We start from the raw sequence: 16459 nt of genomic DNA on the forward strand, positions 1-16459 counted from the left end.
CCCTATGATTAGCTTTATACAAGGAGATTAGACACCACTCTTTCAACATCAAAAGCAGTAAGGCCTTCTCCACACACACATAAAGGGTACACTACCATGGGAAAGGGGGATTTGAGCAAATTCAATGACACGGGGTTTCTCACCTGACAGGTTAAGCTAAAGGCTACTTGATGAAGAAGAGGTTTTTGGGAGTAGTAAAATGTCTAGGGCAAGGAGAGACTATACAAACTAGAGCATCCACAACATAGTTTCAAAGAAAGCATGAGCAACACTTGGGTAAATCTCACCAAAGTAGATGAAAACTTTGTGCACTACTTGGATGAAGCTACCACTGCACTCAATGCTTGGAAAACATTGGAACGTATATTTGATGTTAAAGCAAAACACTCTAAAATATCACTCAAAATGAAATTTTAGTGTTTGATGATGAAAGAGGGAGAAGATCTCTCTAGCCTCATTAATACACTAAAGAGTATTTGCACACAGCTTGTTGACATAGAAGCACAAGTTGATGAAGAAGACAAATAGTGGTTCTCCTTAAATCTCTTTTTGAAGAATGCAACCAAATTGTCATTGTACTTAAAGAAAAGGAACCCATACCAAGATTTGAAAGGTCATAAATTCACTACAAGAAGCAGGCAAGAAGTGCAACAAAAGCACTGAAGGAACCTTCAATGAAGCATATGTAGTCACAAGTAGCAAAAACAAGTAGTGCCAACACTATGAAATAAGCAACCATTTAGCAAAGGTTTGCTACAAGATCAACCCATGCAACATATGTGGAAAGGACACACATTCATCAAAGTTTTGTTTCTATAAAGACAAAGAAGGTGACACAAGCAGCATAAGCAACTTCAAAGATAGAGATCGAGGTAGAAACTCCAAAAACAAAGGCAATATCAATATGGTATCTGAAGGCCAACACTTGCTATATTGACACATACTCTAAAGCATCAACCCCCCATCAACCTTTTGTAGCCAAAACCTTGATGACGGTCAAGGGGAGGCATTTTGCATCTACTCCTATTGTTAAATTCTCTAGGATAGATGTTTGATTCTTGCACCCTATTGTTTAAATTCTCTAGGGGATGACACTTTGTATTTGTTGAGTGCTACATATGACATACAAGAGGAGGCTTGTTGGAATGTCTGACATATTTTGCACCTTTGTACGGAACCTTTTCCTAGACACTTATGCATACCTAACCATCACAGATGATGCCTTGACGTAGGTACATAGCCCATGGGTGTTTTTGCACATGTTCTACTGACATTTGAAGAAAAGAGATAGGACCAAATAGCCCCTAGCAGGGTGCATAAAAATTTTCCACTTGATTTCTCCTTTTGTATTGATCCTTGAGCTCTCTTATATTCATCCATGATGTGACCTAAATTAAAAGACTTAATTTAGATGATATGAACTAAGAAAACTAGAGTTTAGATGTTTAGATACGTGAATGGTTCATAAGTAAAAAATTTGGAAGTACAATTGAGACTGCACTTGGTGCTCAGTTACAAGATGATATAAGAGTTTTGACAAATTGCGATAGATACAAGCAGGCTCTAGAAAGTCCAACAAAAAAAAACCGGCTAACAGATACATAAACTAACCCGAAATGAAAGTAATGGGTACAGCTACACAAACCACAATAACTATTTGTAACTCGGCTAGGTAACTTCTAGAAACATTTTTCACATAGACTATCTCCAGGGCCAATTTCCTACTATCTACACACCATCAGTTCCATTTCTTACTCACACAAAGATCACAAAAGCATGAGAGTGCTTAAAGGTATATAATTCATGCATGGTCCATTGAATATCCATCAAAGTAGTGCAACAAGAAAGAGCCTACAAGAGGCTGACAATTTCATTGGAGACAGTAAATCACACTATTCTTGTTACCAACCAAAACCCCCTCTGTGTACTACAACTATGGGCTTCACCTTTTTGCACAGAAATTACATTAAAAAATTAATGATATCAACCATAAACTTTGCATGCACTGCATCTGAATTCAACTCTTTGTGTGTGAGGATTCTATTGATGACTACCCATGCAATGTCATGTTCTCCTTTTCCATGAACTAGTGCGGATAAGCACATCATGTGCAAGCCTGTCAGTTGTTGATAGTACTTACAAACAAAATAGAGGGACCACCATGTCTTGAATTGGGAAGCAAGCAACGTTGAACCACACCCAACGATATCTCAAACACAATCATTGTTGTGCACTATCACTTCATTACACATAGGGGCTTTCATGAACGTGTCAACCTTAGGTATGTGAGGACCAATTCAATTTGTAGATGTCCTCATGAAATTTCTTAGTGCAAAGAAGCTAGGGTGATTTTGAGTGATGCTTGGAGTATGAGAATTGCGAGCTTTGATGGGAAGTGTTGGGATAACAAGGTCATCTCTGGATGTCTTCTCGTCTACATTTATCACTATAGCATGAGGTAGCGGACATGAGGATCATCACAAGAGATACTACAACCCTTGACTCCATCAGCATGATCTAACTATTGAGAGTGTTGCTCTTATCTTTCAAGCTCACTCACTAGGGATTTCACATTGACCATTATAGATAGAAATTTGATTTTGTCGTATTTCCTTTGTATGTCTTGTAGATCTATCTTATCATTAAGAAGATGAACTAGGTCTCGTCCTCCATCTTTGTGTTGTGTTCTCTCTTGGTGAACGCATGTGTGCTTACTGAGCTCAAGCTCTCTCCTTCTTTATCTGGTTACATTTTTGAAAGGCTCAAAAGGATGAGATCTTTGTTGTGGTGGAAGAACTAATTTAAGTCTACCCGTATCTATGATAAGTAGCCTAAACGAGCAAAAGGAATCGATCTGGTAAAGGGTGTCTGAAAAAGTGTAAAAGGAGGCAAAATGGTTGGGAAACTTATGAAGTATTGCTTTTCATAATAAGTGTTCAACTAGGAAGTTGACTGTGAGGTCCCCACCCCGTCGTATCAAACGGCGGATCTGATGGTGAACCTGGTGGCCACTAGATCTATAGCGGAAGCAAACAAAGTGGTTCAGGGTTCAGCTAGCAGACGATCTCTCATCACAAAGTGAGTCGAGTTCGAGCCTACTAGTAGTGAGATCTAGCTCCACCTCGCAGGGGAAGCGTACTTAAACTATCTAGCGATCCTAAGACCCACCTTCCAAGAGGAGAGAAACCTCGAGTGCCTTTTTCCCCATGTTTCAGAGGCACGTACACTTGAGACTTCACCGCTCTAGGGGCAATGAGTATTACTAGTATCGATTTAAACACTATGGGGACAGAGAGTTCCCGACCAATCGGGGCCACCCTTCTCATAGGCATTGGCAACCTGAGCCAAGCCCCCACTTTCCACCCCCACACTCACACTTCCTTGTGTGTCCTAATTACTACCACAATGATTGTTCAACATAAACATTCCTTGATTAGATTCCGAACCACAATGTTCGTTAAGACATCCCTTCAACCAGTATTGCAAACAGCACCAAGACAGTATTCTAGTAAAAATTCTACTCAAACTTATTCATTAAAATTCCAATGTTCTGGAGGTACAACATCCCCCCTCCAGCGAGAGTTTACTCCTCCCGCCGTCGCCTAGTTGCCCATACAACTAGGTATATCCACCGCATAGAAAGCATGACATGGACACTCCCACTGCATAGAAACCAAGACGTGGGTTCCCACCGCATAGAAAGCAAGTCGTGGGTATCCACCGCATAAAAAGCAAGTCGTGGATTCAAGAGCCCTTAACGAGGAACTCTGCCCCCTGTGATCAGTAGGGGGGTCAGGACTGATTCAACATTGGAAATAGAATGAACATGTCGAGCTAAATTTTCCCTAGCAGACATTCTTTCCTATTGCAAACAGCATACCCATCAATCATTTCTTTCCAACTTTAGGCTTTAATGTACAAATGAATTCAATGCTGAGTTTTTCGTCAGATTTCTCCAACATGTTTGGGGATATGTTCATTCCTAGCTACACGTGTGCAATGTTGAATTAAACAACTTGAATGAAGATATGACCTACCTCTTCCATCTCTTCGTCAATGGCCCGTGAGATGGCCGGTGTTTGTTCGTCCATGGGAGCTTTTCCCTTTCCATTGACATTGCTTGTTCCCGCCTCGTGGTCGTGGGCACCACCGAAGCGAGTTCTCTTAACCGGGGCCATTTTTACTCACTACTTTAAATGATAAACTTGAAGAAAAAGAGCGTGATTAGGGGCTGAGAATCCTCTGATTTTTTTGATCCAATGAATCCTCAAGATGAGAATTTCGGCAGCACCTCCCTCCTTGCTTCTCCTTCAAAAACTGTGTGTGTACCGGCAGCACCTCCCCAAGGTGTGTGTAGGTGTGTGTGTGTGTGTGTGTACTGGGTGTGTGTGTGAGCATGTGTGTGTGTGTGTGTGTTTGTACTGGGTGTGTGTGTGTGTGTGTGTGTGTGTGTGTGTGTGTGTGTGTGTGTGTGTGTGTGTGTGTGTGTGTGTGTAAGAGAGAGAGAGAGAGAGAGAGAACACCTTTAAATAGGCCTCCTCAAGCTGAAAATCGAACCTGCTTGCTATTTGCATCAGGGAGCTACTTCAGTTAAGCATGGCAAGTCCAGTTGCCTACCCACCAAGTGTCCAGTTGGTCAGTTTAACTGGCTCTCACCTTAGTTGCAAGCTTGGAAACTCTCCCAAGACTCCCACAAGGCAAAAGGGCGCCCCCTAGCTGCTAAAGCTGACCTGGAGTGGGCTGGAACCTGCTCCCACACAGCCTCGGGCCCCCGATGCCTCCCTGGACAATTTTGGGAAATTTTGGTTTTAGGCTAAAACGGGTCATACGAGTCGGATTTTGATGCCGAAAATTGCTATAGCAAGCTCTAACTAAGGCGTACTGGCCCGAGTACCTGCCATATTTAGCAACCCCCGGGGTCCGAAAATGCATTTTTTTCAAATTCGAGGTACGAGTACAGTTTTTCGAGATGGTCAAAACAGGACAGGTCGGGTGACCAAAAACTTACTATTTTTGGATTTTTTTTACAAAAATTATTTTAATTCACATTTCAAAGCTTTAAAACATTCTAAACATCATGGCACTGACAGAATTCGAAAAACTGCTAAAAATAGTAACTTTTTTCATTATGTTCATTTCATGGTACAAGGGTGCTCTTTTTGATCGGGGTCGGAGACCTTACAACCTCCCCAACGTGAAAAATTTGAGATGTCCTCATCTCAAGAATGGGTAATCCTTTATGAGCGTTGGTTCGTCCTCCCAAGTTGCATCTTCTTCAGGGTAATCCTTCCACTTTACTAGGTGCTCCGTGATAGTTCTGTTGTGTAACTTCCTTTCCCTTGTTTCAAGTACATAGTCCAGTTGGAGCTCGAGAACTCCTGGTGCTGACATGACTATCTGATTTGAGTCCAAGAATTGATCAGGGTTAGGAATATAGGGTTTGAGTAAGCTGACGTGGAACACATCATGAACCTTCAAGTTTGTAGGTAACTTTAGCTTGTAGGCTTGGTCACTCACAACCTTAATGATCTCGAATGGCCCACAATACCTTGGGATTAGCTTCTTATATTTGCCTAGTGATAAGTTGCTTTTCTTTGGTCGGACTCGCAGAAAAACCTTATCCCCTTCTTTGAAAGTTCTTTCCGAACGGTTCTTATCTGCATAGTGCTTTTGCCTATCCTGAGCGGCCCGAATGTCTTGGCGAATAGCTCTAGTCTGAGCTTCGATATCTTCTAGCATCTTCCTAGAGGCTTTTACCCTGATGGTTGGATCTGAGAAGTTCAGTGGTGCTAAACAGTCCTGTCCATAAAGAGCTTTGAAGGGTGACATTCCAATGCTTCTGTGTTCGGAAGAATTATAAGCATACTCCACCAAAGGTAGATATTGTAACCACTTCTTTGGTTCTTGCGAACAATAGGCTCTGAGAATGTCCTCGATGACTTGATTAACCCTTTCAGTTTGCCCATCTGTCTGTGGATGATACGCTGTACTGAAGGCTAATTGTGACCCAATAGATTGGAAAAGAGAAGTCCAAAATTTTGATGTAAACTTGACGTCTCTATCACTGACGATACGCTTGGGTAGACCATGTAGCCTAAAAATCTCCTTGATGAATACCCGGCTAATATATGAAGCAGTAAAGGTTGTCTTTACGGGTATTAGATGAGCCACTTTTGTGAGCATATCAACAACCACGAAAACAGAATTATAACCTCCTGTAGAAGGTAATCTTGTAACAAAATCCATACTAATGCATTCCCATTTCATTTGGGGTATGTCAAGAGGTTGAAGTTGCCCTGGTAAGTTGATCCTCTCGGCCTTTATCCACCGCTGACAAGAAAGACATTGCCTCACATAGCGAAGTATGTCTCCTTTCATTCCAAACCAAAAATAACTCCTCCTGACAGCATGAAGAGTCTTAGCATAGCCTAGATGTCCGGATGTAGGGCTATCGTGTGCTTCATACAGAATAGCCTTCTTTAGAGCTTGGTCTCTGGGTACACAGAGTCTATGTCTGTAGTAAAGACATCCTCCCATAAGAGAGTAATCTTTAGCTTCAGCCATCTTATTCTACTGAACTAGTGATACTATACGCTGGTATTCTGGATCTACCAAAGATGCTTCTTTGATTCTATCCCAGATAGGGTTATTTGGAATAGAGATAGCTCCGAGAAAGGATTTTCGGCTAAGACCATCTGCAACTGCATTTTCCTTCCCTGGTCTATACTTTATGTCAAGGTCATATTCCTGTAATAGCTCTATCCATCGCCATTGTCGCATATTGAGAATAGGTTGAGTAAAAATCCATTTTAAGCTTTTGTGGTCTGTAACCAGCTGAAACTTGCGCCCAAGAAGATAATGTCTCCACAACTTCAGCGCATGTATAACTGCTAAAAGTTCCAAATCATGAGTAGGATAATTCTTCTCATGATCCCTCAGCTTTCGTGAAGTATAAGCCACCGGTCTTCCTTCTTGAGTAAGAACTCCGCCTAAAGCAAATTTGCTAGGATCTGTCGCTACTTCAAATTCCTTACTGAAGTCTGGAAGCTTTAAAATAGGAGCTGAGACCAAGAATTCTTTTAGCTTAGCAAAGCTAGACTCGTGCTCGCTCTTCCATTCGATCCTCATTCCTTTCTTCAGGAGTTCCGTCAAAGGTGCAGCAATACGTGCATAATCCTTGACAAAAATCCTGTACCATCCCGTTATTCCAAGAAATCCTCTTACTTCACTGACGGTGGATGGTTGAGGCCAATCAATGATATCCTTGACTTTGTCTAGGTCCACTGAAATCCCTTCAGCCGATATGACAAATCCAAGATAATTGACCTTAGGTGAGCAGAAGGTGCACTTGCTCTCTTTAGCATAAAGTTGGTGCCCCCGAAGAAGATCAAGTACTTTGCGAACATGCTCTTCGTGATCTATCTCGTTCTTAGAATAGATCAGAATGTCATCAAAGAAAACCAAGACAAAATCATCCAGGTAAGGTCTGAAAATATCTTGCATAAGTCGATTGAAGCTTGCAAGAGCATTTGTTAGACCAAAAGACATTACTATGAATTCGTAGTGCCCATACCTAGTGTTGAAAGCCGTCTTTGGAATATCTGATTCCTTGATCCTGATTTGGTAATATCCTGACCTTAGATCAATCTTTGTAAACATTTTGGCGCCGTGGAGCCTGTCCAAGAGTTCGTCGATCCTTGGAATTGGATACTTGTTCTTGACAGTTAACTGGTTTAGTCCACGGTAATCTATGCATAGCCTTAAGGTTCTATCCTTCTTCTTTTGAAAAAGAACTGGTGCACCCCAAGGAAAAGTACTGGGTCGAATAAATCCTTGCTCAATGAGTTGCCTAAGTTGTTCCTTGAGTTCGATGGCCTCCGGAAGTGACATTTTATAAGGTCTTTTTGAGGTTCACATCCAGGGATAGTCTCAATCTCATGATCAACCTCTCTATGTGGCGGAAGATTTGTAAGGTCTTCTGGGAATACATCATCATACTCCCTCAACCAGTTTGGTCAAAGTGAGGTATCTGATTGGTCCACTTTGTTGAGCTTTACCGCATAAATTTGCTGACCCTTTCTTAGTCCCTTCAAAAGTCTGCTGGCCTTAACTAGAGTAGCCCTAGGTATCCCATTTTTCCCCTGGATTAAGGCTTCGTTACCCAAGTTATCTGTAAAGGTAAAGTTCCCTTGTGCACAATGGATATAGGCCCTATTTTGTTTTAGGCAGTCCATCCCTAGTATCCCATCAAAGAATCCTAAGGGTAGGGTTCGAAATTGGGCAGAAGTTGGGTGTCCCCTTAAATTAAAGTAGATTTTTTCCTGCAGAATGTTAAGATACTACTTCCTTGCCGTTTGCTAACTCTACCACTAGCTTGCTTTTTGGATACTTATCTAGCTTTAGCTTCCTCATGCATCTGGGTGAAAGAAATGAAGGAGTACTGTAAAGAATGAGGATGCAAGAGAGCTACACAAGACAAGCACACAGAGATGGAAAGCTTCTTCTTCTTCTCTAAGAAAAGAGAGTACAAAATGACTAAGTGCTAAAACTGAAAAGTAGCACATATGTACATGCGGTCACTAAGTGTGAACTCGCTAGAAGCGTACTAGGCTGGCACTATAAGTGTAGTCCAGCTGTAGAATCACTGGCAGAGATCCTCCGTGTCGGTCACCTAACGCGCCAGTGAGTAAATATTGTAAGCGGCCAAGACCCTTAGTGGATGCCAGCTCAAGATGTAGAGCTCGACATCTCAACACTCCCCCTCGAGCTTTGCATGTCGCAGAGTCCAAGCATAGTCCAGAAACGTCGAAGCTTCTCAGCTCCTAGGGCCTTGGTAAAGATATCCGCTATCTGCTCCTCAGTGCTGACGTAGACCAAGTCGATGTCGCCCGCCAACACTCGCTCTCGAACGTAGTGGTAATGGACCTCTATATGCTTGGTCCTGGCATGGAACGCTGGGTTCCTAGCCAACTGTATGCTGCTGAGGTTGTCACAATGGATGACAATCTACTGGTCCACCTGCACTCCCAAGTCCTCAAGTAATGTGCGTAGCCAAGCTACCTCGCGCGCTGCAGCTGCTGCACCTCTGTACTCGGCCTCTGTGCTCGATAAAGCAACCGTAGGCTGCTTTTTGCTGCTCCAAGTAACAACAACACTCCCAAAAGAGAACATGAAGCCACTCGTAGATCTCCTATCAACAATGCTACCTGCCCAATCTGCATCTGTATACCCATACAATGCTAATGGGGCATCTGCTGCATAGAACAATGCATAGTCAAGAGTCCCTTGCACATGCCGAAGTGTGCGTCGCACTCCATCCAAATGTGGCTTCCTCAGAAGCTGCATGAACTGACTCTCCAAGCCTACTGTGTAGCTCAAGTCTGGCCTCGTGATAGTCAAGTAGATTAGACTACCCACAATCTTCCTGTACATCTTGACATCCTCAACAACATCACCCTTCTCTGCACTCAGCTTTGCATTCACATCCAAGGGAATAGAAACTGGCTTACAATCAGCCATACCATACTTTGACAACATGTCCAAAGCATATTGTCTCTGTGACAGCCATACACCCTCTAGAGTCTTGATCACCTCAATGCCAAGAAAGTAGCGCAACTCGCCCAAATCTTTCATTTCAAACTCCTGTTTGAGAAGACCCTTCACATGGTCAATCTCCATAGCATTGTCACCCACAATAATAAGGTCATCTACATATATGGTAATGACCACAATCCCCACATCACTCTCACATACATAGAGTGAATGATCAACATGAGCTCTCCTAAACCCAATACTGACAAGATACTTGGCAATCCTGTCATACCATGCTCTAGAGCCCTGCTTCAAACCATACAAAGCTTTGAGAAGTGTGCATACATAATCTGGGTAACCTGGATCGACATAACTAGGTGGTTGATCCATATACACTTCCTCTTGCAACTCACCATTCAAGAAGGCATTCTTTACATCCATTTGATGCATAATCCATCCTCTAGATGCAGCCACTGCTATGACAGCTCTCACAGTCGTCATCTTTGCCAATGGAGCAAAGGTCTCCTCATAGTCTATGCCATACGTCTGTGCATAACCCTTTGCGACCAACCTTGCCTTGTGACGCTCAATGTTACCATCAGCCTTATGCTTGGTTTTATACACCCATTTATAGCCAATAGCTTTCTTGCCACTTGGCAATGGCACCAACTCCCATGTGTCGTTTGCTTCCAATGCAGCCATCTCTTCATTCATTGCATCATCCCAATGCACATTTCCAACTGCATCCTCAAAACATGTGGGCTCCACATCCTGTATCACCTTAGCCATGTAGGCTTGGTGATGCGCTAGATACCCATCATAAGTCAATTTCTGAACTGGATTTCTGACTCTGTTAGATCTACGTGGTCCTGGGTCACTCCTTTGCCCTCTAGCATCTTCTTGTACTTTCCTTACACCAGGTGTCCTAACAGCTGGAATTCCAAATTCCTCATCAAGACTTTGTTCAGAACCATCTGAATCCATGTCTACATGTGAAAAACCTGATGATGCATCAGCCATAAAGGGAGGTTCATCAACCTTTTCCTTTCCTTTTCGTGATACATTCCCTGTACCTGCTGGTGGAGTAACCTGCAAACGTAGTCTACCATTCCATGGCTTCTCAACCGAGCCACGAGAAGAGGACTCTTGTGGTCCACTCAAAACTTGTGAATGTGGCCTCACATTTTGTATAACCACATCATCTTTTACATCAGCCCCAATAGTGCCATGTGCATTACTGTACCAGCTGCTCATCTCATCAAAGACTACATCTCTGCTCACTCGTAATTCTCGTGTAGTAGGATTGTAGCATTTGTACCCCTTTTGTTCAAGGGAATATCCCACAAGAATACATTTCTCTGCTTTAGGATCCAATTTCCTACGCAACTCATCTGGTACATGCACGTAAGCTATGCAGCCAAACACTTTCAAGTGTGCCAAATCAGGCTTTGTACCTGTAAACTTTTCCTCAGGCGTTACATCATGCACCGTAGCTGTAGGTGTCATGTTCATAATGTACACAACTGTATTTACAGCTTCAGCCCAGTAATGATGAGGCATGTTCTTCTCATTCATCAATGCACGTGCAACCTCTGCAATGTGCCTATTTTTCCTTTCTGCGACCCCATTATGCTCTGGAGTATATCTGCATGTAAACTGCCTACGTATACCATGCTTTCACAGAAAATCTAAAAAATCATTGGAGAAGTACTCTCCCCCTCCATCTGACCTCAATTTCTTGATTTGCATATCTGTCTCCTTCTCAATCATGACTTTGAAGTCCTGAAAGTGACCAAACACTTCACTTTTGTTACGCATGAAGTAGACCCATACTTTCCTTGTATGGTCATCAATGAAAGAGACATAATACCTGCAACCATGTATACTTGAAGTATCGATTGGACCCCAAACATCTGTGTGCACCACCTCAAGTGGCTTTTTACATACATTGCGCTCATGTGGAAATGAGCCCTTTGACTGTTTTCCAAATTGGCATGCTGCACACACTTTATGCATACCATCCACCTTGAATTTGGGCAAACCTTTTACAATCTGTTTTGATTGCATGCTGCGCAATCTCTGCTCATTGACATGGCCAATGCGTTTGTGTCAAATGTCAACATCAGCCACAACACCTGTGCCCTGTGCAAATAATGCAGCTTTGACCTCAGGCATGTGTACATTCAGCGTAAACATTCTGCCCACACATTTGCCCTCTGTGATCAGCTTACAGCCATTCTGGAAATCTTCTACATAACAGCCATTTGGATTGAAGCGAACCTAAAAACCCTGCTCAACCATTTGTCCAACAGAAACAAGATTCTTTGTAATGTTTGGGACATAAAGTACATCTGCTAAGTACTTTGATTTCCAACTCTTCGTATTTAGAGGTATGTCCCCTACATGAGCAATGGGGTGAGCTGTGTCATCTCCTGTCTGCACATAGCCTGACACATCTGGTTTGCGCATATCTCTAAACCACTCTCCACGAGACGTCATGTGATTAGAGGCACCCGAATCCACATACCAAACATCATCTTGGATGGAATTATCTGCAGTCATTGTATTCATTACATGTTGCATAACAAACATGTGCTCGTTTTTGCTGTCATCTCCATCTCTGCTAGTAGATGCATAGTTGCCCTGTTCTCTCTTTCCACTTGCTTTTCCCTTTGGACAGTCACGTGACATGTGACCTCTTTCACCACAAGTCCAACATGCTCTGCTATCTGCAGTATGTTGTTGCCTGCTTGATCCTGCACCACGACCTCTTTGACTCCCCCTGCCTTGAGACTGGTTTCCCCTGCCACTTGTATTGTTTTTATTTGATTGACCTTCTCGAAATTGGCCCCTGCAACCACTTGGGCCTCGACCACGACCTCTACCTCTACCTCTGTTGAAGTTAGAATAGAAGGCCTGTTCAGAATTATTTCTGCCATGAGAAGAAGATGTGTCAAGGTTCTTCTCCTCAAGAATAAGCATAGAAATCAAATCTTGGAACACGGGGATGTCGTCTCTTGTATTCATGGAAGACCTGAAATGTACATACTCATCTCCTAGACCATCCAAGCATACACGGACAATGTCATCGTCTTCCACTGAGACTTTAATAGATCCAAGATCCTTGATGATACTCTTGATCTTCAAAGCATAATCATTGATGGAGAGGTTGTTCCTCTTAATCTGATTTAGCTCCGACTTTAGTTGAAGCTTCCTGGCCTTGGTGTTCACCTCGAACACTCTGCCTAAGTTTTTCCATGCAATGGCGGGGGTTTCAGCATCCTGTAGATAGCCCATCATGCCATCTGTGATGCTCATAGAAAGCCAATACATCACTTTGCTCTGGCCTTGTTGCCAGTCCCTCAAAACTTTTCTTTGTTCTCCTGTAGCATTTTGCCTCGGGAATCTCTGGTTCCTTTTCATTCTCTCCTTCTACATAGTCCCAATAACCTTTTCCTTTTAAGAAATTTGTTATTCTGAACTTCCATGCAGGGTAGTTATTTTTCTCAAGCTTCTCAGTGACAATCTGACTAAAACCGTCAGACATCTTGAAGCACTAAGACAAAATAGCTGCAATCTGCAAAAACCTGCAAATCTGCTGAACCTGCTATCATGGTACCTGTAACGCTTTCTACACTCAATAAGTGTCCACAATCAAGCGTACATACAATCATTGTACTTGTACAGTAAATCTCTGTGTACTGCACTTTGGAGACCTGTTCAGAAACCTGGTTGTGGATTGCGAACGAAGGGATTGTGATGCTCTTGCTCTCTTAGCCTCTCTTGCCTGCACCAGGCTCTGATACCATGTAAAGAATGAGGATGCAAGAGAGCTACACAAGACAAGCACAAAGCACACAAAGATGGAAAGCTTCTTCTTCTTCTCTAAGAAAAGAGAGTACAAAATGACTAAGTGCTAAAACTGAAAAGTAGCACATATGTACATGCGGTCACTAAGTGTGAACTCGCTAGAAGCGTACTAGGCTGGCACTATAAGTGTAGTTCAGCTGTAGAATCACTGGCAGAGATCCTCCATGTCGGTCACCTAACGCGCCAGTGAGTAAATATCGTAAGCGTCCAAGACCCGTAGTGGATGCCAGCTCAAGATGTAGAGCTCGACATCTCAACAAGTAGTACCATAATCTATAAGGAAGTTAACTTGTTCACCTCTGAGAGATCCTGGCGTATGAATGACTACGTATTGCTCACAACCATTGGGATTGTCAATTGCATCATGCAGGGTTGCTCTCTCCACTGCTTTGTCACCCACAGTTGATTGTACCACTGCGGCATTCACTCTGCCGGTAGCTCCACGTCCTCGCCCTCTGTTCATCCTTCCTCATCCTCCTCTTACATTAGCTTGGCCACGCCCATGGGTATTCAAGGGTATGGCATTGGCATTGGTTGCCTGAATGTTCCTGGGGCACTTGAATATGTAATGTACATACTCGCTGCAACCGTAGCATCGAACATCAGGGAATTCCATGGTTGTGGTGTAGCCACAATAGGGCGCTGGTCATATACTTGGTTGGTTGGTCTGTTATTCCAAGCAGTTGTCCTTGCCCTCTTTGCCCAATGATTCCTCCTGTTCTGGTTAACCTTTTGTACTTCAAGAGCTAGAGGTTTGGCCCTCAACAAGGCATCCTGTAGTGTCGTTGGCCTGAGAGTTTCCAACCGAGTATTCAAAGGGTCGATTAGCCCTTGGCAGAACCTCGCCACCTGTTGTTCCAAGGTCATCTTAGGAGCATATCTCGAAGAGTGACAAACTTTGCATAATATTCTTCGACAAATGAAGTCAGCTGCCGAAGTGAAAAGAATTCATTCATTTTCAAGGTTCTATAGGAAGGTGGTAAATAACGCCCCATTATCGCAGCTTTGATGTCTTCCCAGGATTGGGAAGATCCCTTAATATCCAGGTCGGTGCAATGTTGCTTCCACCATATCTTGGCATCATCCATGGCTTCCATCCACACTTCCGCATCTCTCTCCACATTTGCCCCCTCGCCCTTAAAGATCAGAGGTTGGGATTGCTTAAGGAGGAGCTTCTTCTCTTGCGCTGCCGAGTACAGAGCAACAGGCGGTGCCTACATGGGTTATACGAGATTCTTGATACCATTACTTGTATTTCAAAATAGACACGAGACCTTAAATAAAGTTCAAGATTCCACTTTATCAAGAGGCAGAGATTCAGAGACAAAAAGCACTTTATTGATGAAAATTTATTACAATCGAAACCCCTCAAGGTTTAGGATAACTGTTGATCAACTTATTACATGGCTTTTTGGATTGCGTATAAGATACGCCTAGGAGATTGTGTTCTCATGATGCACTACTTTGTTCGTGAAGTAGTTCCTGTACTGATCCTTGAGTGGATAATAGATTAAGATATCAAGCTGGGATTATTCTTTTGGTACTCCAAAAGTTCTGACTCTGTTCGTTGGGATTACCTCGGTGACCTTTTCCAAGAGCCAGTCGTTGATGGTTTGATTGGAGTCGCCTGAAACAGTCAGGTCCAATCATGTAGGCAGCAAGTAGAATATCTCTACCACCCTCAACTCTTCTCCCCAACGTATCTTCTTCAAATCGGTAGCCAGGCATCCTAGCTTCCGAGCATTGATGTAGTAAACCCCTCCTGCAAGTGTCCAATCAAGTCCCCATCCTCTATCGATGCGAGTGGAGTGTGGCGTATGAGCCTTCATCAGTATCTCCATGACATCTCGCCTGAACTGGTAAACTGGGGATCGTCGAGCTTGCTCATAAATAAGCTCAAACACTTGGAACTTCCGATATTCTAGCACGGGGTCTTCCTGCAACACCAATGCAAGGAATTCGGATCAGCTACCTATATACTTTCAGTTCCTTTTAAATATTCAAACAATGCGACTTTATTTCTCAGCCTAACCTGGCTCTGATACCAGGTGTGAGGTCCCCACCCCGTCGTATCAAACGGTGGATCTGATGGTGAACCTGGTGGCCACTAGATCTATAGCGGAAGCAACAAAGTGGTTCAGGGTTCAGCTAGCGGACGATCTCTCATCACAAAGTGAGTCGAGTTCGAGCCTACTAACAGTGAGATCTAGCTCCACCTCGCAGGGGAAGCGTACTTAAACTATCTAGCGATCCTAAGACCCACCTTTCAAGAGGAGAGAAACCTCGAGTGCCTTATTTCCCATGTTTCAGAGACACGTACACTTGAACCTTCACCGCTCTCGGGGCAATGAGTATTACTAGTATCGATTTAAACACTATGGGGACAAAGAGTTCCGACCAATCTGGACCACCCTTCTCATAGGCATTGGCAACCTGAGCCAAGCTCCCACTTTCCACCCCCACACTCCCACTTCCTTGTGTGTCCTAATTACTACCACAATGATTGTTCAACATAAACATTCCTTGATTAGATTCCGAACCACAATGTTCGTTAAGACATCCCTTCAACCAGTATTGCAAACAGCACCAAGACAGTATTCTAGTAAAAATTCTACTCAAACTTATTCATTAAAATTTCAATGTTCTGGAGGTACAACATCCCCCCTCCAGCGAGAGTTTACTCCTCCCGTTGTCGCCTAGCTGCCCATACAACTAGGTATGTCCACCGCATAGAAAGCACGACATGGACACTCCCACCGCATAGAAAGCAAGTCGTGGGTATCCACTGCATAAAAAGCAAGTCGTGGATTCAAAAGCTCTTAACGAGGAACTCTGTCCCCTGTGATCAGTAGGGGGGTCAGGATTGATTCAACATTGGAAATAGAATGAACATGTCAAGCTAAATTTTCCCTAGCAGACATTCTTTCCTATTGCAAACAGCATACCCATTAATCATTTCTTTCCTACTTTAAGCTTTAATGTACAAATGAATTCAATGCCGAGGTTTCCGTCAGATTTCTCCAACATGTTTGGGGATATGTTCATTCCTAGCTACACG

Source organism: Adiantum capillus-veneris, chromosome 22 (genome assembly GCF_014529385.1).
Source record: "Adiantum capillus-veneris isolate H3 chromosome 22, ASM1452938v2, whole genome shotgun sequence".
Lineage (NCBI taxonomy): Eukaryota > Viridiplantae > Streptophyta > Polypodiopsida > Polypodiales > Pteridaceae > Adiantum > Adiantum capillus-veneris.